Source organism: Nicotiana tabacum, chromosome 8 (genome assembly GCF_000715075.1).
Source record: "Nicotiana tabacum cultivar K326 chromosome 8, ASM71507v2, whole genome shotgun sequence".
Classification (NCBI taxonomy): domain Eukaryota; kingdom Viridiplantae; phylum Streptophyta; class Magnoliopsida; order Solanales; family Solanaceae; genus Nicotiana; species Nicotiana tabacum.
The window spans coordinates 129870852-129895645 of record NC_134087.1 but is presented as its reverse complement, the minus strand read 5'-3'; the positions used below and the strand labels follow the sequence as shown (position 1 = coordinate 129895645).

General features: G+C 40.0%; 1 long non-coding RNA gene across 2 annotated transcripts in view; it reads right to left on the bottom strand.

The window, feature by feature from the left end:
* Positions 1-1509: 1509 nt before the first annotated feature.
* The window catches only part of LOC142162808 (uncharacterized), a 35097-nt gene continuing 11812 nt past the window's right edge, over positions 1510-24794 (bottom strand). For both annotated transcript variants that reach the window (XR_012694217.1, XR_012694216.1), the window contains one exon: positions 1510-2006. This is a non-coding gene — a long non-coding RNA (uncharacterized LOC142162808). The remainder of the gene's footprint in view (positions 2007-24794) is intronic.

The window sequence follows — 24794 nt, the reverse complement described above, 5'->3', positions numbered from 1 at the left end:
GAGCTCTACTGTGAAACCCTACTTAGACGTATGGGGCAATCCCTCTTGAGATGACTCAAGTCTCTACGCTCGTAACGACCTCTCCTATAAGGCTGCTGACCTTGATTAACCGAATAACTGCCTATGGAACCCTGAGTAAATGAAGCACGGTATGAAATGTGTGTCGACTGCACTGAATGATGATTGAACTGGGCAAGCACTATATGAACTGTGACTAACTGCTGAACCACGAGGAATATGATGAGCAACCTGAGCGGGACTAAAAGGATGACCTCTGTGGTAATATGACTAGCCTCTGGATGAGGCACTATTAAAATCACCTAAACCACAAGGCCTCTTGGCCTCCCGCTCCTCTCACTTAAGCCTACAAACCAACTCTAAATATCTAGAAATCTCAACCACTTGGTCAAATCTAGCATCTGTCTCGGTCGCTTGAGCCAAACTGTAATGTAAATCATAGTTGAGACCATCAAAAAACCTCCTGATTTTCTCACTTTTTGTAGGAACCAACTATATTGCATGACATGCCAAATCTGCAAATCTCATCTCGTACTAAGTCAAAGTCATACCTTCCTAGCATAACTAATCAAACTCCCTATGCAGCTCCTCCTTGCGATTCTATGGGACAAACTTCCCTAAGAAGAGAACTAAGAACTCATGTCATGTAAGTTGTGATGTTCCATATGGCCTGCCTAACTCATAAGTCTGCACCACCTGTAGGCTGACCCTGTCAGCTAAAAAATAGTAAAGGCAACTCTACTGGTGTCCACAATACCTACAATGCAAAGAATTAGGTGATACCGATCAAGAAAACCTTGAGCATTCTCTGACTCTCCTCCACTGAACTCGGGAGGGTCAAGCCTCTTAAATTACTCCAACCTCTTCTACTCCTCATCAGTCATAGGGGAACCAACCTCAGCCCGAGCAACAGTAACTGGATAAACTGGTAATACTCCTGATGTCTGATAACCCTAAGCTAGCTGCTCCGTTGTACGGGCATGGGGAAGGCTAGACTCCTTCCCCAACTTGTGAGGCAGCTGGTGAAATTGGTACCATACCCGCTTGAGCCAAGCTCATGAACACACTCAAGATTTGAGCCAAGGCCTCTTAAAGACCAGGTATACTAATATGTACTATCGATTTCTGAGCTAGTCCCACCGGCTCAACAGTATCCAAAACCTGCTCCTCTATTGGAGTGACTCGTGGTTCCATAAGTGCTGCTCTAGCTATAGTGTGAACCCGGCCTCTAGCGGCCATACCTGATGGTACTGGTGCCTGTCCGACTGAATGTGTCCTCACCATCTATGACTAAGACTATGATCAAGATGCAGCTCTACCTCGTCTATCAGGTAACCAACTCAGCTATATCCCTAAGCAACTGACGACTAGGTCTGATACCTGGATCTGTACAATTAAGTGTAGAGTATATTATGAGTACAACCGACCCCATGTACTCGCTATAAATGATACTCGCTATAACCAGTACAGTTCATAAATTCAACAAGTATAGAACAATAATATGATCAAGTCATAAAGCACCAAAAGAACCACATTTGTCTATACAATTTCTTAGCATACTTTGCTTCATAAATAACTCAACATATAACGAAGATATACAAATAAATTAGGTAAACAACCCAGGAAAATTGTAAATAAATAAGAAATGCAATAATCAAAACAAACACTAGCCAGCTTTCCGCACAATTTTCATAACTGTACCAAAGCACTAGTTAGTTTTCCTCATTCCGCATGTACACCATCAAGAAGAAATATGAGAGGGTGACTTTAGGAGGATAGATCCATATCCAAATGCTTCATGATGTAGTCACGTGCAAATAATCATCATCCTTTCGACGTGGTCATAGGCTTAATAGCAAAATTTGTCCGACGTGGTCACTGGCTCAATATCACAATCCGTCTGATATGGTCACATGCTCAATATCATAATCTACCCCATGCGATCACATGCTTAATTTCATATTTCGCCTGGCATGGTCATAGGCCACCTGTCCAAACCATATCAGGCAGAAAGCATATATACAGGAATACATGTACATGATCAATGAAAATCAAAATGTCATACTCCTGGACTGGTATAAGTGACATGCTAAAATATATGTGTCACACATCCTTTTTACTACCCCTGGAAGGGTATAAGGGAGTTTTTTCCAATTTAAGTGACAATCAAAACAAGATTATTTATGTTTATTCAGAGTTGCCACTTGGGATAATTAATGGTGTCCCAAGTCACCGGTTTAAAATCCCGAATCGAGGAATATTGACTCTGTTTCACAGTCCGGGAATACAAAAATCCAGGTAAGGAATTCTTTTAACTCGGGAGAAGGTGTTAGGCATTCCCGGATTCCGTGGTTGTAGCACGGTCGCTCAACTGTTATTATTGGCCTATTTATTTGATTTTAAAAAAACTTTAAACCTATGCGCATTTTTAACTTTTAAAACTCTATTATTTATTTAAGGAATTAATTCAAGGTTATTTAAAACATATCTCAAGTCACGCTACATGAAATGCACCCGTGGTTCATGACACATTCTATTTAACCTTGTTAGAAATTAGAATCAGGTCACATGAAATGCACACCCGGATTTTAGAATCGTGTATCACAACTACGTCACGGGAACCGTACTCGTAGCTATGATACTTTATTTAATTAACGCACCTAAAGCAAACTACGAAATTTATTTTAGTATCTAATTTATAAGATTAATAAGAGGGCCATAAAGGATTTAATTAGGATGGCACACCTCAATACAATTAAAAGGGTTATTCCTAATTAGGCTTATAACACTAATCCATTAGCCCTTTCAGATAACAATCACATTATTTATTTCTAACTTAAAAGGTGCACTCAATTATTCTTCAACTAATCCGTTCTCCAGAAATGCACTTGCTAAGCTAAATATCCATTCCAAAATAGTTAACAGTAATACAAATCAATCACAAAAGGAAATAACTCCTTTATTTTATCATACTTGCAACCACATAATAACAAGAGTATCATTTTAAATTAAACATTCATTAATATAGACCAAATTCTAGTAAATATCATGAAATCAAGAAACAGAATAATTGAAAGGAGAGAAGGAACCTCTATTAAGGGACAACTATGAGCCGATGTACGAAAAATCCAAATAACAATTTTCAGAAGCAAAAATCGCGACAAGATGCGGACGGAACCTCAAATCGGTGGCTTCCATAGCACAACTTCAATGAAAATTGCTCTGAACCCCTCAGCCCCTCACGTCCAGAATCAGAAGTGCTCAATCTTAACGCAACGTCTCCAGTATAGAAATTCACATGTCAAACAGTCCATGAAACGAAAGGACGAAGTCGAAAAAGATTAGCACGGTCCAAGGTTTTTAGTTCAGAATAAGAGAACTCAAATTCTCTTATGTCTCGTTTGCTCCAGGTTCATAGAAAATGGCTACTGTCCTCTTAGGTCTTAGTGTCCCTGCTGCTTCGTTTTCTTTCTGCAGCTGCTAGGTTGAGGGTGAAGATGAAGATTTGGTGGTGAAGGGAGGTTTGTTTTCGAATTTCCGGCGATGGGGAGGGGTCACCGGCTCTGTTCAAACGCTGAAGAAGGTGATGCTCATACTTGGGCGTTTTTTGATTTTTGTTGAAGAAGAATCGGTCTTCAGGTCCAAGGAGGAGATGGTCGTTTGTTTGGTTGGTTCAGCGTTCAAAATCTGAAGGAGAAGAAGTCCTGCTTCTTCACAGAAGAAGGCATTGGGGGCAGGGTCCTTTTTGGGTTCTTGCGGCTGTCAGCTTTTTTTTTGTCTAGTCTAGGGTCTGATTTAGGTCTTAGGGTACTAGAGGGTATGGTGTATATTTGTATATATACTGCTTTATAGCAAGGTTTTTAGGTTAAAGGGATATGGGTTTGGTATTATTGGGCCTTGAAATTGGGCCAAAGACTAAGAAAAAAATTACAAAATTCATAAAGACGGGATAGACCAACCCAACACTAATTCCTCCTTCTAAAATTATATACAATTATAATATAAAAATATAAAACTAATTTTATGATTAAACTAAACTGTATTATGACATGAAACTATTTTTGTATTTGTTTTTCAAGATTATACAAAAATAAAAATAAGGTACTATTTTTGTATATTTTTTATTTAAATTTATGAAAATTATATAACTAAAAGCAACTAAAATGAAGAAATATTTTTGAAATTTTCATTTTGTGACGAAATAAAGAAAAAAAGTCAAAATTACCTGAAATAGTTATACTAGATCTAAACTAAATATTTTACGCTAAAATGGGTGAAATCTCGGGGAGGGTCAAAAATCACATGTCTACAGTTGCCCCTCTTTGACTAGAAATACGAAGTATTTTCAGACAAAGAACGACTAGACAGGTTTTTTGACCCGGCCCTTATTGAGGGAGACCAAAACTAAGAGAAATGGGAATGTGGTCGAGTCCTGGTATCTGAGCTGCCTACATATCCTTGGCTATAAAGGAATCAGGCCACGAGTAGTTGAGAAGTGAGTGAGAAGATGGAGTATACCGAGATGGAGAGGCGATTGAGGTGCCATCGAGGTTTCGGTCCGCGGTCCTGTTATTACATCAAAATCAAAAAAGTGAAAAAAAACTAACTAAGCCTGTCAACTATGAGTTACATGATTCCTATCTATAAGTCTTCTGAAGCTTGATTTTGAGTCTTGAATGGTTCTTCATGCAGACTTTGGATTTGAACCTTGACGCTTGCTAGTTGCAGGTGCTAGTTCATTCCTCTTCAGCTTTTCGGACCAAAACCGGACATACCATGCTTGTGACTTCAGTCATGTCTTGAGCAGCTCACATTTTCATCAACTTCTGCATCTGGACTCACTTCTTGCCTTTCCCTTTTTTTTTATTCTGGATTGTGACTAACTTTCGTTGATCATCTCGGACTGTTGACTCGCTTCTTGCCGCGAGCTTCTTTTGTTGCTGACTTGAATTGCATTCTGAAGTGAATTCCCTTATTCTCCAAGTGGCGCCTGATTTCCAACTTTTGAACTGCATTCCCTTGCTCTCCAGGTGGGCGCCTGATTTCCGAAACTTGAATTATATTCCCTTTGTTACTTTAAACTGTTTTCCCTTGAAACCTGTGTTGTCTTCCTTTGAAACTTGAACTACTTTCCTTGTTCTCCAGGTGGGTGCCTGATTGCCAAAACTTGAATTGTATTCCCTTGCTCTCCAGGTGGGCGCCTGATTGCCAAAACTTGCACTATTTTTCCTGGAAACTTGAACTGTTTTCCCTATGTTCTCCAGGTGGGCTCCCGATTGATGTCTTCCTTTGAACATTGCTATTTTCCCTTTATTCTCCAGGTGGGCTCCTGATTTCCAACACTCGTACTACTTTTTCTTTGACTCATTTTCCCTTTGTTCTCCAGGTGGGCTCCTAATTACCAACACTTGAATTGCTTTTCCTTTCTGATTGCCACACTTGAATTGCTTTCCCTTTGTTCTCCATGTGGGCTCCTGATTACCAACACTTGAATTGCTTTCCCTTTGTTCTCCAGGTGGGCTCCTGATTACCACACTTGAATTGCTTTCCCTTTGTTCTCCATGTGTGCTCCTGATTACCAACACTTGAATTGCTCTTCCCTTTGTTCTCTAGGTGGGCTCCTGATTACCAACGCTTGAACCGTTTTCCCTTTGTTCTCCAGGTGGGCTCCTGATTACCAACACTTGAATTGTTTTCCCTTTGTTCTCCAGGTGAGAAACTGATTACCAACACTTGAATTGCTTTTCCCTTTATTCTCTAGGTGGCTCCTGATTACCAACACTTGAATTGTTTTTCTCTTTGTTCTCCAGGTGGGCTCCTGATTGCTGAACTTGAATTGTATTCCTTTCCTTTGAAACTTGAATTGTTTTCCCTTTGTTCTCTAGGTGGGCGCCTGATTGCCAAAACATTAATTGTTTTTCCTCGGAACCTGATTTGTTTTCCCTTTGTTATCCAGGTGGGCGCCTGAGTTCCAACACTTGAACTACTTCCTCTTGCGACTTCTTTTCCTTTGAACTGTCTTCCCTTGTTTCTCCAGGTGGGTGCTTGATTGCTTGAACCTGAACTGCTTTCTATTCTTGAAACTCGTGTTGTTCTCCCTTGTTCTTCGAGCGAACACCTGATTTCAACAAAATAGACAAAATAAAAGAAATTTTCCATCCCCAGTTTGGTATTGGGAACATCTGTGAGTATTAAACGATTCTTGTTATCAAAATAAATTCTAACTAAATTCCCTTATCCTGAAAATTTCAAACCAAATCTCATCTCAAAAGTGAAAAACTTTAAATGTTGAATTATACTTTCCAAAGTAGAACTTACGCTAAATCTTGTTATCTATGAAGGTCTTGAAATTTAACTAGATCTCATTATCCAGGAGGGTCCTGAGAACTTTTGATTTTAAATCTCATTATCCAGGAGGGCCCTGAAAATTTTAAATTAAATCCCATTATCCAGGAAGGTCCTGAAAAGCCAAGAATGAACTTACTTGAGCCATGCTTTCTTCCTGGAGGATATCTGCAGAACGAACAAAATTCCTCGCCTCTGAACCATGCTTTTCCTCATGGAGTGTTCCTGTAGATCGAACAAATATTTCTTTCCCCTTCTCAAACCACCTTTGTGCTGACAATATTTGGGCACGACAATTGAAAAAAAACTTCCAAGCTTTGATTTGGACAACATTTTCGTCCCTATTTCAAACAAAGAAAACTTGTGAGTTTATAAATATGGTGGTTGGTTTGTGGCCTTGACTTTGAGGGCGATTACTCCTTCACTTCCCATGATAACTTTGATTTCAAATCGAAAGACCTTGCTTGTTTATTGACTACCCACTTTCTCTGCCACCCTTTTCATAGAAAATACCTCTGATCCGTTCAAATCCAACATCCTCTATATATTGCATTTTGCTCATGAATTGATGTTTACCGAACTTTTGTATTCCGCATGAATCCCAAAGCACGTTGATTATTACCAACTCAGTGTGTGTAATATTTTTCCCTAACGTATGCCACTTGCCTTGGCCTTGAGGTCTATTGCTCCTTCACTTGCCCTGATAACTTTGATTTCCACTTGGAGGACCTTGCTTGTCATTGGTCAACCACTTTCTCTATCAATCTTATCACAGAAAATACCTTTGATCTGTTCACCCAACATCCTCGATCTGTTGCATTGTTCATGAATTGACATATACCAAACCTTTGTATTTCACATGAATCCCAAATCACGTTGATTGTTACCAACTCAGTGTGCATGTTGTTCTTTCCTGACTTATGCCACTTTGATGTGTTAGAAAAATCCCGTTTTGTGCAATTGGAAAGCTGGTAGCACATTTTGAAGTCATTTCTCACTTATTTTGACCAAACTGACTCATAAGAGGACTTGAACAGCAAAAGGAGCAGAGTAAGGGATAATGGAAAGACATGAGATCTATCAAGAAAACTATAAAGTAGACATTTATCAAATGTGGATACCAACTCTAATGACCATGACACGCACTTTTGGATTAAATGGCCCAATTTATCAAGCAAATCTAATGTTCAACTCTTGTTGTACCCCTAAACCATGAAACTGGGCTTCAATGCTCCGATTATCCAATCTGATTCACATCCTTATTTGACTTGTAGAGCCGGAAGGATTTTCACCATCAAGCCTTTCTCATTTTGTTCTCTCTCAACTCATCGTCGCCTTATGGTGCCTGTGAAGGTTTTCACCAATAAGACTCTCTCATTTTGTTCTTTTCTCTTGTTTCCTCTGATTCTGCAGATGACAAGGCATTAACCATGGTAAAAATATCACATGCTCCTGGCACGGCTAACTCAGCTCTCTCAAAGGTTATCTGGGAGGTTTTTTTTGGACTATAATGTGGCTTTTCGACAGGGTTAGAAAGAAAGGATATCATAAAGGCTCAAAACAACTAAGATAACATGGTTAATTTATTTACAACTTTTGGAATTCATTCTAAAAACTTTGCCCCAATTTCTAAAACAAGGGAATTTGATTCTCTCTTCTTTTATTTTCTTTTGCGATGGAATTTCTAAGAAAACTACCCCACTCTTGGCTTTGTGGGATTACGAAACATTATATTTGGTATGACTGAACCGTAAGGCTGCCTACGTATCTTGTGGTGACATGAATCAGGTCAAACGTAGTTCACAAGACTACTTTTGTTACTATTTTCCTTTTTCTTTTTCTTTTTTCTTTTTCCTTCTTTTTTCTCTTTTTTCTTTTTTCTATTTTTTTCTTTATCTCTATCTTTTCTCTTTTTTTGAATTTTCCCTTTGGAATGAACTTTCTAAAATAAACTTATGGGCCATGAACTCTTTTTTTCTTTATCGTATGACTTTAACTTGATTCCAAAAGAGGGGAGGTCAAAGAAATCAGTACAGTATCAAAATGGTATTCGAATGGTATAAGTGTTTGGGTAGCTGAAAGAGGGCCTCCCAATCCCTGAAAATGCCAAGTACAACACATGCAACTTGAAATAAAAATTGAAGATCATGTACAATATTTATTTTGCGGCTTCGGCATTGATATTACCGATATGCCTTCCACTTTTCTTTAGTACCTTGTCAAGTACAGAACCCTCATTGGCTGATTCCCTTTTCACAGTGGATATCCTCCGTCAATTCGAAGAAAACTTCCTTTATTTTGTAACTTGAGATGCATTTGAACTCAAAGTTATTTGCTTTAAATCGTGCAGGATGCACTCTCCTTTAACGAATTCTTGTCACCCTATTAACTTCCCAAATTATCTGCCCCAGTTTTACATGGTTCGGGCTTCAAATGATCTCAAAATGTCCAAATCTGTACTTACTGCCCTCAAGTGTCCCTATCATCTTCAAAATTGCTTCATGATTAAACTAACTTTTAAGACCAGACCTAGAATTATGTGTGCATGTTATGTCACTAGAGCGAGCATGAAACGACTTATAAAAGGAGAAGAGAACTAAACAAAAATGAGTAGAAATAACAAAAAACAAAAAATTTCATTAGACAGACGGTGAAAGGGTTTGAACAACAAAACAAGCAAAATAAACTGGGGTATGACCCTGGAACAAACCTAGATAACACTAAATGAGTTACTACGACTAAAGGAATTAAGAAAAATAAAAGGATAGGAGGGTTTGAGTCACAAGACAATATTCGGATTACAACCCTGAAATAACCCGGACAATAGAAATGACAACAAAATGAACCATCAAGAATCCTCCCTAGCTATCCAAGAGAGGAGCATCTTTCCAATTACCAAGGTCGGCATCTTAGCCACAGGGTTCCACATCAACATTACCAAGACCACTACCAATTTCAATATCATTAGTGGCTCATTGGCTCCTTTGACCAAACCTTCATCATTGCAAACCATCCCAACAATCTGTGTGTTGTCATGTACCTATAGAGGATTATGTGTGACACTTGGGGTATTACTTCCTTGGACCACAATTATTCCTTCTTGAATCATTCTTTCTATTTACCTTTTCAAAGCACGACAATCTTCAACATTGTGCCCCTAGGCATTGGAATGGAATTCACACCTTTTAGCAGGGTCAAAGCTTCTCGCACGTAGGTCTATATAATTTAGAGGAATAGGTGTAATCATGTCTCAATGGTTTAATCTCTCAAACAAGCTTTCATAGGACCCTCCTATTGGTGTAAAATTATCTTTCAGCCTTTGTTCCCTTCTACACCCTTTGCTTGAATATGGGTTATAGGGCACTTGAAAATTTTGTGGAGGCTGGTGAAGCTTTTGCGGTGCTCGTGCTCGCCTTTTGGAGTGACCTAGAGGTTGGACAGATGGTCGAACGTTGTTTAGAGGATAATACTGGGATGGATTATGTGGAGTTTGGTGATGTTCATGGGGTCGGTATTGAGGCTGAAAGCATTTAGCAGGAATGCCCCCCGGATCTTGCCGTTGGTGGGACTCATCAACATCTTTTCTATCAATGGGAGGACTGTCCCGAGCAACTTGTTCATTCCATCTGAACCAAAATTCCCTAAAACTTTCATTAGGTTTTTTTTCCATTTGAGATAGGGAGGAGCGGTCTGGGACAATGTCTATATTGTACTAAAAGTGTCGCATAAAATCTTGAGCCATGCTATCCCATGTATTCCTGTTACACCCCAAGTTTTCATACGTGAGAGTACGTCGTAAGTCATTGATGTAAGCACGGAAATGAGATTATATTTGGAAGAAAATAAAGTAAGTTAACCATGTTACCTTGGAGGTTACAAATATTTAAGATCATGAATAACGAGTACCAAGAGGGTTGGAAATATTAGAAGCTAAACCAATTGAAGAAAATAAGTTTCGTCAAAAGTTGACAAGTTTGGAATGTTATAACATGTACTTTGGGGTGAGACTAGGGTTCTTAACATGATAAGGAGGTTATTCTATGATTTATTTTAGTCGTATGATATTCATTTTCTACATTTTAAAGGCAATCAAGCTGTGGAACAAGAGTTGGCAAAGGTCATCACAAGTTACATTCATAAATTTTCTGAAGTTTAGGTCAAATGTATCTGAGGATTTCTCCAAATATACTTGGAATCATGGGGTGTTCTACCTACCAAATTGAAGGTCTACGAGTCTACTTTCTAACAAATTAAACCGTTCATCAATACAACATCGTAGTAGAGAGATATTCATGTTTTTGTGAGACCGCGCAAGCAGCTCCCAATGGGACCCACTTAGGCGGTGGTTGACCTACTTCAATTTATAAACGATTTGGACGCCTATTTTTGCTCATTTTTCAACTAAAATTTGTCTCCAAACTTCTCTTAACCCTCCTAAACATATACCAAGGGTTTGAAGTGATTACACCATATTTCAACATTAAAACTTAGTTCTAGTGAAGAACAATACCTCTTTGAGGTTGTGTTGTCATTGAGGATTGTTGTGGGCTGTATTTGGATGAAATTCCAAGTTTTTGCTGCTGTCTAAGGTGAGTATAACAGCCTACTAATTGTGCTTAAGCTTTCTTGTATGTTGGTTAAGTTGTTAGGATGATAAACTACAAGATAATACTTGGATTAGCTTAAGTCACTTCTATGGTGTTGTATTGCTATTAAGGGTTGTTGTAAACTGAATATAACTTGGATTTTGACTTGAAGTTACTGTAGGAGGTATGTATATTGTGTTCTTTCTTGTGCCTAAGGTTATCTTGATGTTGATTAAGTTAAATGGATGGGCTAGACATGAACTAGTAAATAAAGTTGCTAGTTGGGGATAGTTGAAGTTGTGGATTATTTTCGTTGTTATAAATATATGGTATAAGGCTGGAATCATTGATTAATGACTTCATTATCAAGTTAATGATACTTTTATGTTGAATTAAGAAGTCTATAAGGATTGATAAGGGGTATACGGATTCCAATCGGAGCTTGCCGCTCGTCGTAATGTAGTTGTGACTTGTTGTTGTTATATGGTGTCTTGATATTGATAATTATGTATTGATGGATTGCTCTGGTCATTGTTGTTGGTATATGGTATTGGAGGAGGCCCTTGTTACAAGGGAGATGCTGCCCAAATTTACGTAAACGAGCTACTAGCTTAAGTTATAGACTTAGCCTTTGCTCAGCACTGATTTTGAATCTCCTTATACTATGATAGATTGAGTTGACTTGTTTGAAGAGTTGCCGGGTACGGCACCTATTGTGCAACAACTGATCAGTTGGTTTACCGAGCTCCACGTGGTCGGGTACGATTTTACCGAACCTTATGATGGTCGGGTACGCTTTTACTGAGTCCTCTTTGAGGCTGGGTATGATATGATGATGATGATGCCCATAGAGGCGAATGTTTTAAAAAGTTTATGTATATATATGTATTATGCATTTCATATCAGTAACCCCCAGAGGCACTCAGATGTTACAGGTTGTATCTCCTCTATCTCTCTCTTTACATTACTGTTCTTGTTTATGTTTTCCTGCCTAACATACTCGGTACTTTATTCGTACTGACGTCCCTTTTGCCTAGAGACGCTGCGTTTCATGCCTGCAGGTCCCGATTGATAGGTTGACAATCCTCCTAGTAGGCTATCAGCTCAGCGAAGGTGTTGGTGCACTTCACTTGCTCCGGAGTTGCCTATTTGGTCAGTATGCTTTGGATATGTATTGATTGGTATGGCGGGGCCCTGTCCCGACCTTTATGATTTTATGTACTCTTAGAGGCTTGTAGACAGATATCAGGTGTATGGATACTTGTATGGCCTTGTCGGCCTATGTTTCGAGTTTACTAATGGTCATGTCGGCCTTATAGGCCCGTATGTCACATATATAAGTTTGTATATCATGTTGGGTCTTCATATGTTGAGTATTCCCTTATGTTTTATTCTTGTTATCTCATGACGGGTTTTCTGGCTCATTTACTCATGATAATATGATAAGAAAGATATGTTGCGTTGGTACTCGGTTGAGTAAGGCATCGGGTGCCTGTTGCGTCCCTTCGGTTTCGGTCGTGACAATTCCACTTACCGACATCCTGACGAGTATGCCATTCCAAAGCTGCCCTGGTCAGGATCTCACTGAAATATGCTATCAACAATTCATCTTTCCCGCAAACACTTCTCATTTCACTACAATAACCCTTCAGATGGGTTACCAGATCTCCATGCCCATCATACAAATTAATCTTTGGCATCTTAAACCCTTTCAGCTTTCTGGATATCTCATCTTGCTCCACTATCTTAGTAGGCTTTGTAGTCTCACCGGGAGGCTCAAAATGAGGAGTATAAGAGTATGGACCCGAGACCTTGAAAATTAGTTCTGGAGCATAGTATTGGGCATCGGGGATTTTGAACACAGTCTCGCTAGAGGATCGAGGAAAGGTAGCAAATGGACGAGCCACAAAAACATGAGTGGTCAAAGGAGCGGGATATGAGGTGGTTCTGGGGGGTGGAGTGTGAAAAGGTTGTGGGGTGATATCCTAGACTTGTGACAGTGGCGGAATGATGACAAGGCTTTCAATGTAGTTAGTGGGAAATAATAGTGGAGGACGCCCACTATTCCAGGCTTGGTATATTTCGGCCATCTGTCCTTTCAACCTGAAGACCTCTCCTTTCAACTTAGATTCTGACTCAACCATCTCCTTAGACGGATCAGTAACACCTGTGTCCAACTCTTTGCTGGCCATGACTACCTGCTCTTTGACCTGGTGTTGTATGGATGAGTTACCTTAAGAACCACAAACCAACCACCATTAATCTGCCCAATAAAGATAACAAAAGAAACAAAATAGGGACATCCTATTAGCATTAGGGCATTTAACAGATAAAAATATCACATTGTGTGCAATGCACCTAGCAACAATTAACGGTTCAAGAATGATTTCGAGGGTCACAAGGTCACTTGACATCATCCCAATCTTGTTCATTTCAATCTTCTCTTTCTTTTCTTTTCTAGCACTTCTTGGCTTGCTCATTTTCCTTCCTCTCTTTTTTTTCTCTAATTATCACTTTTTCTTCCCTTTCATTTCTCACATCCCATAATTCCACCATCTTTTTTTCTTTTTTTTTTCCTTCTTTTTTCACTCTTTTCCATTCTTTTCTTTCTCTTTTCTCCTCTCTTTTTCTCTTTTCTTCTTTACTTGCTTTTGCTTTTGTGTTCCTGAGTTTGCTACTGATTCCAAAAGAGGGGTATGAAAGGAAATAAGAAAAGCTCAAAGGGGTAACAAGGATAAAGTGTTTGGATAGCAGAACAAAATGCCTTCGTCATTCCAATCTTCAAAATATGCCAAGTACAAACAAATACAATTTAAACCAAAGAAATCATACATAATATCTTTTGACTACATCAGAATTGATAGCCAACACATTTGCCTTCTACGTCTGTTAGATACAAAGCACCATTAGACAACACTCTTGTTACAATGAACGGCCCTTGCCAGTTTGGGGCGAACTTGCCTTTTGCTTCATCCTAATATGGAAGGATGCGTTTCAATACTTGTCGGCCCACTTCAAATTTCCGCGGATGCACCTTCTTGTTCTATGTTCTTGCCATTCTCTTTTGATACAACTGGACATGACACACTGCTGCCAATCTTTTCTCATCTATCATACTTAATTGCTCCAGACGGGTTTTGACCCACTCATCATCATCATCAATTTTGGCTTCAGCAACAATCCGAAGGGATGGAATTTCAACTTTCGTAGGTATCACTGCTTCAGTGCCATATACTAACTAATAAGGAGTTGCACCTACTGAAGTGCGAACAGTAGTGCGATAACCCAACAACACAAAAGGCAACTTCTCATGTCATTTCCTGGAACCTTGCACCATTTTTCGAAGTATCTTATTTATGTTCTTATTAGCTGCCTCGACTGCTCCATTCACCTTGGGGTGGAATTGTGATGCGTCATCTTAAATTGTTGACATACATCTTTCATCAGATGACTGTTAAGATTAGCACCATTATCTGTAATGATCACCTTTGGAATCCCGAACCGACAAATGATATTTGAATGAACAAAATCAACCATTGCTTTCTTGGTCGCAGACTTGAAAGTTTTAGCTTCAACCCACTTAGTGAAATAGTCAATGGCCACCAGAATGAACCTGTGTCCATTGGATGCTGCTGGATCAATTGGTCCAATGACATCCATACCCCAAGCACCAAAGGGCCATGGTGCAGACATTATGTGCAATTCAGATGGCGGGGAATGAATTAAATCTCTGTGTACTTGGCATTGATGACATTTGCGCACAAAACTGATACAATCTCGCTCCATGGTGAGCCAATAATAACCCGCTCGAAGGATCTTCTTTTCCAGAACATACCCACTCATATGCGGCCTGCAAACCCTGAAATGTACTTTGGTCATGATGGTCGTGGCTTGTCTAGCATCTATGCATTTTAACAATCCGAGATCTGGAGTTCTTTTGTACAAAACTCCTCCACTGTAGAAAAATCCACTTGCCAAACATCAAATTGTTCTCTTTTGATCACCTGTGGCCTGTACTGGATACACCCTCATCCTAATATACTCCCTGATGTCATGAAACCATGGTTCACCATCGAGTTCCTCTTCAATCACATTACAGTAAGCATGCTGATCACGAACTTGAATATGCAGAGGATCAACATAAGCTTTGTCCGGATGGTACAACATTGATGCCAGAGTAGCCAAGGCATCAGCAACCTCATTATGGATCCTTAGAATGTGCCTGAATTCTATAGATCGAATCTTTTGACAAAGATCATGTAGACATTGTCGATACGGTATAAGCTTTAAATCTCGCGTTCCCATTCTCCTTAAATCTGGTGCACCAGAAGGTCCGAGTCTCCCAAGACCAAGACTTCCTGGATTCCCATATCTACAACTAGCCTTAAATCCAAAATGTATGCCTCGTACTCATCCATGTTGTTGGTACAATAGAAATGGAGCTGAGCCGTAATAGGGTAGTGATGCCTTGTTTTAGAAATGAGTACCGCTCCGATCCCAACACCTTTCATGTTAGCAGCCCCATCAAAGAAAAGTTTCCACCCGGTCTTTTCATCCTTCTCAACCTCGTCGATATGCATTACCTCTTCATTAGGGAAGTAGGTCCTCAAAGGTTCATATTCTTTATCCACCAGATTCTCGGCCAAATGATCGGCTAAAGCTTGGGCTTTCATCATTGTCTGAGTCACATATACGATGTCAAACTCCGTGAATAGGATCTTCCACTTTGCGAGCCTTCCCGTGGGTATGGGCTTCTGAAAGATATACTTCAAAGGATCCAGGTGAGAGATAAGGTAAGTAGTGTAGGATGACAAATAATGCTTCAACTTCTGTGCTACCCAAGTCAGGCCACAACATGTCCTTTCAATGGAGTATATTTAACCTCATAAGATGTGAACTTCTTGCTGAGATAGTAGATGGCTTGCTCTTTCCTGCCAGTGATGTCATACTGACCCAACACACAACCAAATGAATTGTCCAAGACTATCAAATAAAGAATCAAAGTTCTTCCCGGTTCCGGTTGGACCAGCACAGGTGGATTCGACAAACACTCCTTGATCTTATCGAAGGCTTCCTGGCATTCATCGGTCCATTTGACCACAGCATCCTTCTTTAGCAGCTTAAAGATGGGCTCACAAGTTGTCGTGAGCTGAGCAATAAACCTGTTGATGTAGTTCAGTCTCCCTAAAAGACTCATCACCTCGGTCTTGTTCATTGGCGGTGGCAATTCCTGAATAGCTTTAATCTTTGATGGATGCAATTCAATAACCCGCCGAGTGACTATGAATCCCAACAGCTTCCCCGATGGAACACCGAATGCGCACTTTTCAGGATTGAGCTTAAGATTGTACCTACGGAGCTTTTGGAAAAACTTTCTCAAATCTCTGACGTGGTCAGACTGCTTCTTGGACTTTATGATCATATCATCCACGTAAACCTCAATCTCCTTGTGTATCATGTCATGGAATATGGTAGTCATCGCTCTCATGAAAGTTGCCCTAGCGTTTTTCAGACCAAAAGGCATGACTCTGTAGCAGTATGTTCCCCACGGCGTGATAAATGCCGTCTTTTCTGCATCTTCCTCATCCATTAAAATCTGATGATACCCCGCATAGCAATCCAAAAAAGACCCAATCTCATGCTTGGCACAATTATCAATCAAAATGTGGATATTCGGCAATGGGAAATTGTCCTTTGGACTTGCCTTGTTGTGGTCACGGTAATCAACACACACTCTGGTCTTACCATCCTTCTTTGGCACAGGCACAACGTTGGCTAACCACGTGGGATATCGCATGACTCGAATGAGCTTTGCATCAAACTGCTTTGTGACTTCTTCTTTAATCTTCACACTCATGTCAGTTTGAATTTTCTCAACTTCTGCTTGACGGGAGAGAATACTGGATCAATTGGCAATTTATAGACCACCAAATCGGTAATTAAGCCTAGCATGTCATCATACGACCATGCAAAAATATCCTTATACTCAAACAATGCTTTAATTATTTCTTCCCTGATTTGTGGTTAAAATGGATACTTATCTTAGTTTCTCTGACATTATCTGGGTCCCCTAGATTGATTGCTCCCGTATATTCAGATTAGGCTTGGGTTTTTCTTCAAAATGACTTAGTTCCTTACTAATCTCTTCAAAGGCATCATCCTCATCATATTCTGATTCATCATCACACTCTATTTCTTGGATTATTATTTCAAAATTAGATTGAATTTTAAGACTAGGCCGAAGAGGCCTCATGCATGTGATGTCATTGAAACCAGCATAAAATGACTATACAGAGAAGAAAAGAAAACAAAAATAAAACTATCAGGAGTAATGGAAAGGAAAATTATATTTCATTAAACTAAAGGATAACAGGGTTTGTACATCAACGAGTGGAAAATAAAAGTCTTAGTCACAACCCTGGAATGACTCAGATAGAAAGGAAAAGAAAACAAACTACCAAGACTCTTTCCGGGTAGGGAGAGGAATAGCCTTCCAATTGTTAAGCTTTGCATTCGGCCCGACGAACTGCACGTCCGATTTTCTACAACCTTCTACAACTTCCACCATGTTCACATCATCAAACAACCTCTGGAACTTTTCAATTAACTCCTCATCAATGTCAACCACAGAACTAGGAACTGTCGTCACTGGGCGTTTCCTGGCACCGGGCTTGACAAAAGACCTAGAGAGATGCGGAACAGGCTTTGAAAGTGACCACGCCTTCTGTTTCAACCTTTAGATCTTCTCACATCTGCCGCTGTAGGTTTGAATCCAAGACCGAACGTACCCAAATTCTTAGGGAGGGACACTGGCTGTATGATACCCTGCAGAGATGCACCTAGACCTTTACCGGGCACAAAGCCATTTTTCAGCATTTCAAAGGCCACCATGACTGATGTGGAAGTTATCCTTGGAGTTGGAACACATTTCCCCTTTGGAACCTTCTCGACCGGCACTGTTTCAAAAACCTGATAGACCCAAGGCCCTTTGTCATCTTCAACCTCAATGAACGGGATAGAGGCATCACTGTGAGCACACAAGTTATCTTCACCATGCAAGACGATCTCCTGTTTTTCCCATTCGAACTTCACCATCTGGTGCAAAGTGGACGGGACTTCTTTGGCGGTATGAATCCAAGGTCGACCTAATAGCAAATTGTAAGAGACGGCTACGTCCAACACCTGGAACTCCATGATGAATTCCACCGGTCCTATTGTTAATTCAAGCACTATATCCCCAACTGAGTCTTTCCTCCACCATCAAAACCTCGGATGCATATGCTATTTTTATGAATTCTCTCATCATCAACTTTCAACTTGTTCAGAGTAGAGAGAGGGAAGATGTTTGCACTGGAACCATTGTCAACTAATACCCTGGTAACCATAGAATCTTTACATTTTACCTTAAGATAAAGAGCTTTGTTGTGTTCAGTACCTTCTACAGGCAACTCGTCATCAGAGAAGGTGACCCTGTTCACCTCAAATATTTTGTTAGCGATCTTTTCCAGATGGTTTACTGAAATTTTGTCGGGAACATAAGCCTCATTTAGAATTTTCATTAGGGCCCAATGGTGCTCGTCTGAATGGATTAACAATGACAATAATGAAATTTGAGTAGGCGTCTTTCGCAGCTGCTCCACGATGGAATAATCTTGTACCTTTATTTTTCTCAGAAACTCTTATGCATCTTCTTCAATCACTATTTTCTTCACTAGAATTGGGTTATCTCTGGATGTTTTAGCTTTTCTTAACTCTTCCGGGGCAAAGCATCTCACCAAACGAGTTAATCCCTGGGCCTTATTGACTTCTTCTTTCACTTCCTTTCCTTTATAGGTCACTATCACCCGTTCATAGTTCCACGGGATGGACTTGGTGCCGATTACCGGCAACTGGGTTATAGGCTTAATGATGACAGGATCCATACGGGCACCCTCTACAATTATGATAGGCTTGTTTGCCACTCCTGGCACAACCACTTTTGACTTTTCTTGCTTTGTCGCGACATCACTTGGGGATCCTTTCTTGACTACCACAGATGGTTCACCGTTTGTCATACTCAACTTGTTCACTGATCCTTCAACTGTTGGTGTTTTTACTGGCTTGATCTCACTGGATCGAATCATCATGACGGTTTGTAAAGGCTTCTTGGGCTCCCCTCCCTTATGTACTATCTCAATCATGTTTGTTTCCTGATGGGTTGGTAACGAGTTCTTGTTGATATTAGGTGCCTCAGGAGTTTGGACTTCAATCCGGTTTGTGTCAATGAGCTTCTGGATGGCATTTTTCAGGTGCCAGCACTTCTCTGTATCATGCCTTGGAGTACCAAAACAATACTCATAGCTCACGGAGTAATCAAGATTCTTTGGAGGAGGGTTTGGTAATTACGACTCAATTGGCCTCAGCATATCCAACTACCTCAATCTATGGAATAAACCGGTATAGGACTCCCCCAATGGGGTAAAGGTTTTCTTCCGCTGCAACCTCTCATTTTTGAATCCTGGATTGGGTCGGAAACCTGGACCGGCAGGGTTTCGGTAGGCTTGTGGGGGTGGGTAAGCATTTTGTGGAGCTGGGTAGGTGTTTTGTGGGGCTGGGGCACACCACTACGCGTAGGCAGGAGGTTGGGTATATGTATGGGTGTGGTGGATATAAATTTGAGGGTCTGGTAATGGGAAGTAGTGTTGGGGTGGATTATATGGGGGTTGGGTGTAGGTTCGGTGATGGGGTCGAGGTTGGGTATATTGGTGTGACGGGCCCCTAGGTCCAAACCAGGATCCTGCATCAACTTTTGCCACATCTTCTTTCTTCTTCTTTCAAATCACTCCCCCAGTACTGTTCTGAATGGCTTGGGTAGTTGCCTTGATAGCCGAGTAACTTATGATTTTGCTTGACTTAAGCCCTTCTTCTACCATACCACCCATATTCACTATCTTGTTGAAAGACTTGCCTATGGCCGATATCATATGGCCAAAGTAAGTGGGCTCCAGAGCCTGCAGAAAGTACTCCACCATTTCGCTCTCCTCCATCAGGGGGGTTAATCTTGCTGCTTGTTCTCTCCAGCGAAAACCATATTCTCTGAAACTTTCACTAGGCTTCTTCTCAATCTTAGTTAAAGACAAACGATCTAGAACAATCTCAATATTGTATTGGAAATGACGGGCGAATGCTTGGGCCAAATCATCCCAGGTATACCATCTGCTATGATCCTGACGAGTGTACCACTCCAATGCCGAGCCATTTAGACTCTAGCTAAAGTATGCCATCAGTAGCTCATCTTTACTACCGGCTCCTCTCATTTTACTACAAAATCCCCTCAAGTGGGCCACCGGGTCTCTGTGCCCGTCATACAAATCAAACTTCGGCATCTTAAATCCCACCGGCAGTTGAACATTGGGAGATAGACACAGATCCTTGTAGGCTACACTCACCTGGCCTCCCAATCCCTGCATGTTTTTGAATGATTGTTCTAGGCTTCTAACCTTCCTAAACATCTCCTCCTGTTCTGGGTTTTTAGGTGGTTTCTTAGTCTCAACAGGGAGGTCGAAACGAGGAGTATAGGAGTAGTGCTCTGGGGCCTTGAAAGTAGGCTCCGGGGGATAGTATTGATTATCTTGGGTTTGGAATAAAGGCTCATTGGAGGATCGATGAAGTGTAGCATGTGGGGTGCCACAAAAATAAGGGTGGCTGGTATAGGAGGGTATGGGACTGGTTTGGGTGGTGGTGCGTGTGGGGTTTAAGAAGTGGTACCTTGATAGTGGTGGTAAATAGGGAAGCCGGAAGACGAATCAACAGTGGGAGGTTCTTGGGATTGAGCCAGCGGTGGGACGAAAGCAGGGTTGGCTGGGTAGGATGGTGGTGGATGCCCTTTTATCTATGCCTGGTACATCTCTTCCATCTGGTGTTTCAACTTATATAACTCATCTTTCAGGTTAACATCAGACTCATCCCCCTCTCTTGACGGGTCAATAACACTTGCATCCAGTTCTTTGTTAGCCATGATCAACTTGTCTTTGGACCTGGTGCTTTATGGATGAGTTGCCAAAATGCCAAACAAACTAACTACCTGCCTGGATTCAAAGTCAACCAAAATAAAATGAAAGATTTTAGCAGTAGCAGCAGATTGAATGAATCAGCAGACCAAACACAACAATGTTCAAACTCCCTTAGACCATTGGTAACCCAGACAAACAGAAATTCTTTGAAAGTTTCTAAAGTTCTGACTAACTATGAAGATCAAGAGTAGAACTAAAGCAAGTTTTAACCAAAAATGCAGGAAATTTTTCAGTATTCTTAGAGTATTCTCGGCTGCTCCTCAGAATGAATGAAAGAAGTCTTTATATAAGCAACCTAAAGTAGCCTTAGCCTGAATAACTAATTCCTATTTTACCCTTCCAATTTTTGGTTATTTTAGCCCTTTTACCCTTTTATAAAATTATTTGAAACTCTCTGCTCTTAACAAACCAGCTTCCATCTTATCCTCTAGAAACTTCCTCCCAACAGAAATGATTCCCTCAAACCCCAAATGCCCAAAACACCCTCGACACCTTTTGTATTTACCCTCAGACAGTCCACAAACTGGGTCTAATTAACCCAAGACCCAACCCAAAGCCATGGGTCTGTATACTACAACCCAAACTTACAACTTCAAACCATCAAAAACAAGCATTGAAGCTCAAATGACCCGGGCTAACTAAGGTCAAATGAAAGAAAAGGCTGGAGGGGAAAAGAAACGAGTCATAGAGAACACAAATAATTTAAACCAAAAAAAATACTTAATCAATTTAAGCAAAAATTCGAACCCTGTAAACCAAACCGGATGAAACTAAGCAAATGAATCAAGCAACGAATAAATAGTGAACAAAATGACTTAAATGCAGTTAACCACTAGGTTAACGAGAATTCAACTGAGATGGGAAGAAAAGAAATGATCATGAAATAGAAAGGGAAAAACACATACTGACATTACCGGAGACACATGTGGGACTTGGTGACAGGCATAATTTGATGAATTTTGTCGGAATCTGGTGAGGCTTTGAAACGAATCGAAGTTAATGCCAATCGATTATTCTTAGGGAGAACGATCGATTGGCATGAGCCCCGATTCATTATCAAGCAAAAATGATTAAACTCTGGAAAGGGACGAAACTAGGGTTTCTTTTAGATCTGAAATCGGGACAAGTGGGTGAGGATTTTGGGGAAACTAATGTTAGATTCATATTCAGTGGGGTTTAGGGATTGTGGAGGAGGGATTTGGGGCTGTTTGGTGGTGTTTTTGAGGATGCGCCGGCGGTAGAGGGTTGCAGGTGATTTTGGGGCGGCAGAGTTGATTAGGGTTTGGGTAAATTGGGAATGGAGAATGAAACTGGGGGGAGGGGGTGGACCGGTTCCGACCGATTTATACATGAGAGACCTTAGTTCCCAACCGTTGGATCCAGGGAGATCAACGGCTGGGATTCTAAGGGGAAAAACGGTGTCATTTCTGATGAGGGGTAAAATTGGACCAGGTCAGGGCACTGGATTTGGGCGGAATTTAAGGGGAAATTCATTTGGGCTTAATTAAATTTTGGCCCAAGCAGCCTTTCTCTAATTTCAGCCTCTTTTGCTTTCTTTTTCCTTTTTTTCATTTGTTTTCTTTTCCTTTTTAATTAATTAAAAACAAAAACATTAACTCTTAAATTAAACTAATTTACCAAATTAAGCTAATAATCCACCATAATAATTATAAAAATTAATTAACTCCTAAATTAAAAGAAGAACTACAAATTTAAAAATAAAAGGTTAAAATGCAAAGTGAGCCATTTTTTGTGATTTTCATTTTTAATAAAACAAATAATTTACTAATTAACCTAAAATGTAAAAATAAATCCCAAATGCAATGCATGGTATTTTTTATATTTTTTAGGATTTAAATAAAACAAACATGCATAGAAAAATGCAAACAATTAACAAAAAATCTACAAAATTGCAAATAATGGAAGAAATTTATTTTCTTGAATTTATGGGAGTAATTCATATAGGGCAAAAATCACGTGCTCACAGCTGCCCATCTTTGCTCGGAAACACGAAGAGTTTTCGTGTAAAGATAAAGTGAGCGGATATGAGTGATTTTTGCCTGTTTGAATACTCTGTGGGAAACATTTTGAAAAGATTTGACCGCACCCTGCTTCCGAGGCTGCCTACATATCACGCTCCAAAAGACGAGAATCAGGTATGCATAGTTCGGGCAGATTGGATACGGGCGAGAAATAAAAATAACAACTAATTCAGAGAAAAATTAGTTTTGTCTTTTGTTTTGAAAAATGATGAAACATGTAAACTCTTTTTGGATTTTCTTTTTCCTCTTTTTTTTCAAATCTTTTTTTTTTTTTGAAAAAAATTATGGGAATGTGCAAAATCATTTTGGATTTTTTTTCATTTCATTTTTGGTCTTTTCTTGAAAAGCATGAAAGAAAATTATAATTGGGCCCTGCTTGCTTTATTTTCACACTTCACCCACTTTTCTTTCTCATTTACCCTCAGCCATCATTGGTCCGCCAAATGACCCTTTTACCCTTGAAGAAATGCAACAAGTAGCACATAGGATGCATCGGGATGGTCTTTTCTTTTTTGGGTACACCTGTCCTAGACGGACCCAACCCCTGTGTTGAGTCCCCAAAGTCAAATGCACATGATGCAAACAAATATTCCTACTAGGGATCCGGCATGAGGCTATGTTATTCTAGGTTTAAAAACTTGAGTTTATTTGTTCTAGACCTGGCTTACCCGAGCGTACAGCTCGAGCCGGGGGGGCAGCGTACCGGGAATACAGAAGGTTCACCTGCTTTGCAACTTGTCTGATCCTCGTTCTAAAATTGGGATATGACTCTAACAGAAAAGAAGTCACATGAAGTGAACACTTCCAAGATGATTTAGAAGACTAAGAGAGAAGAGGGTTTCGTAACAGTTTATATACAATTCAAACAATATCAAAGCGGTAAAAAGTGACATTTAGCACATTAGGCTCAAACATATAAAAATCAGATAATAAATAAAGCCAAATATAACAATTATTCTAAGCTCGAATTCTTGAATCCTGAACTAGAGATTCTGGGTTCTTGTCCCCAGCAGAGTCGTCAGAGCTGTCACACCTCCTTTTTACTACCCCCGGAAAGGTATAAGGGACCTTTTTCCAATTTAAGTGACAATCGAAACGAGATTATTTATGTTTATTCAGAGTCGCCACTTGGGATAATTAATGGCGTCCCAAGTCACCGGTTTAAAATCCCGAATCGAGGAAGATTGACTCTGTTTCACAGTCTGCGAACACAGAAATCTGGGTAAGGAATCCTGTTAACCCGGGAGAAGGTGTTAGGCATTTCCGGGTTCCGTGATTCTAGCACGATCGCTCAACTATTATTATTGGCCTATTTATTGGATTTAAAAACACTTTTAAACCTATGTGCATTTTTAACTTTTAAGCCGCTTTTATTTATTTAAGGAATTAATTCAAGGTTATTTAAAACATATCGCAAGTTACGCTACATGAAAAGCATCCATGGTTCACGACACGTTCTATTTAACCTTGTTGGAAATTAGAATCGGGTCACATGAAATACACACCCGGATTTTAGAATCGTGTATCACAACTACATCACGGCAACAGTACCCGTAGCTATGATACTTTATTTAATTAACGCGTCTAAAGCAAACTACGAAATTTATTTTAGTATCTAAGTTATAAGATTAATAAGAGGGCCATAAAGGATTTAATTAGGATGGCACACCTCAATACAATTAAAAGGGTTATTCCTAATTAGGCTTATAACACTAATCTGTTAGCCCTTTCAGATAACAATCACATTCTTA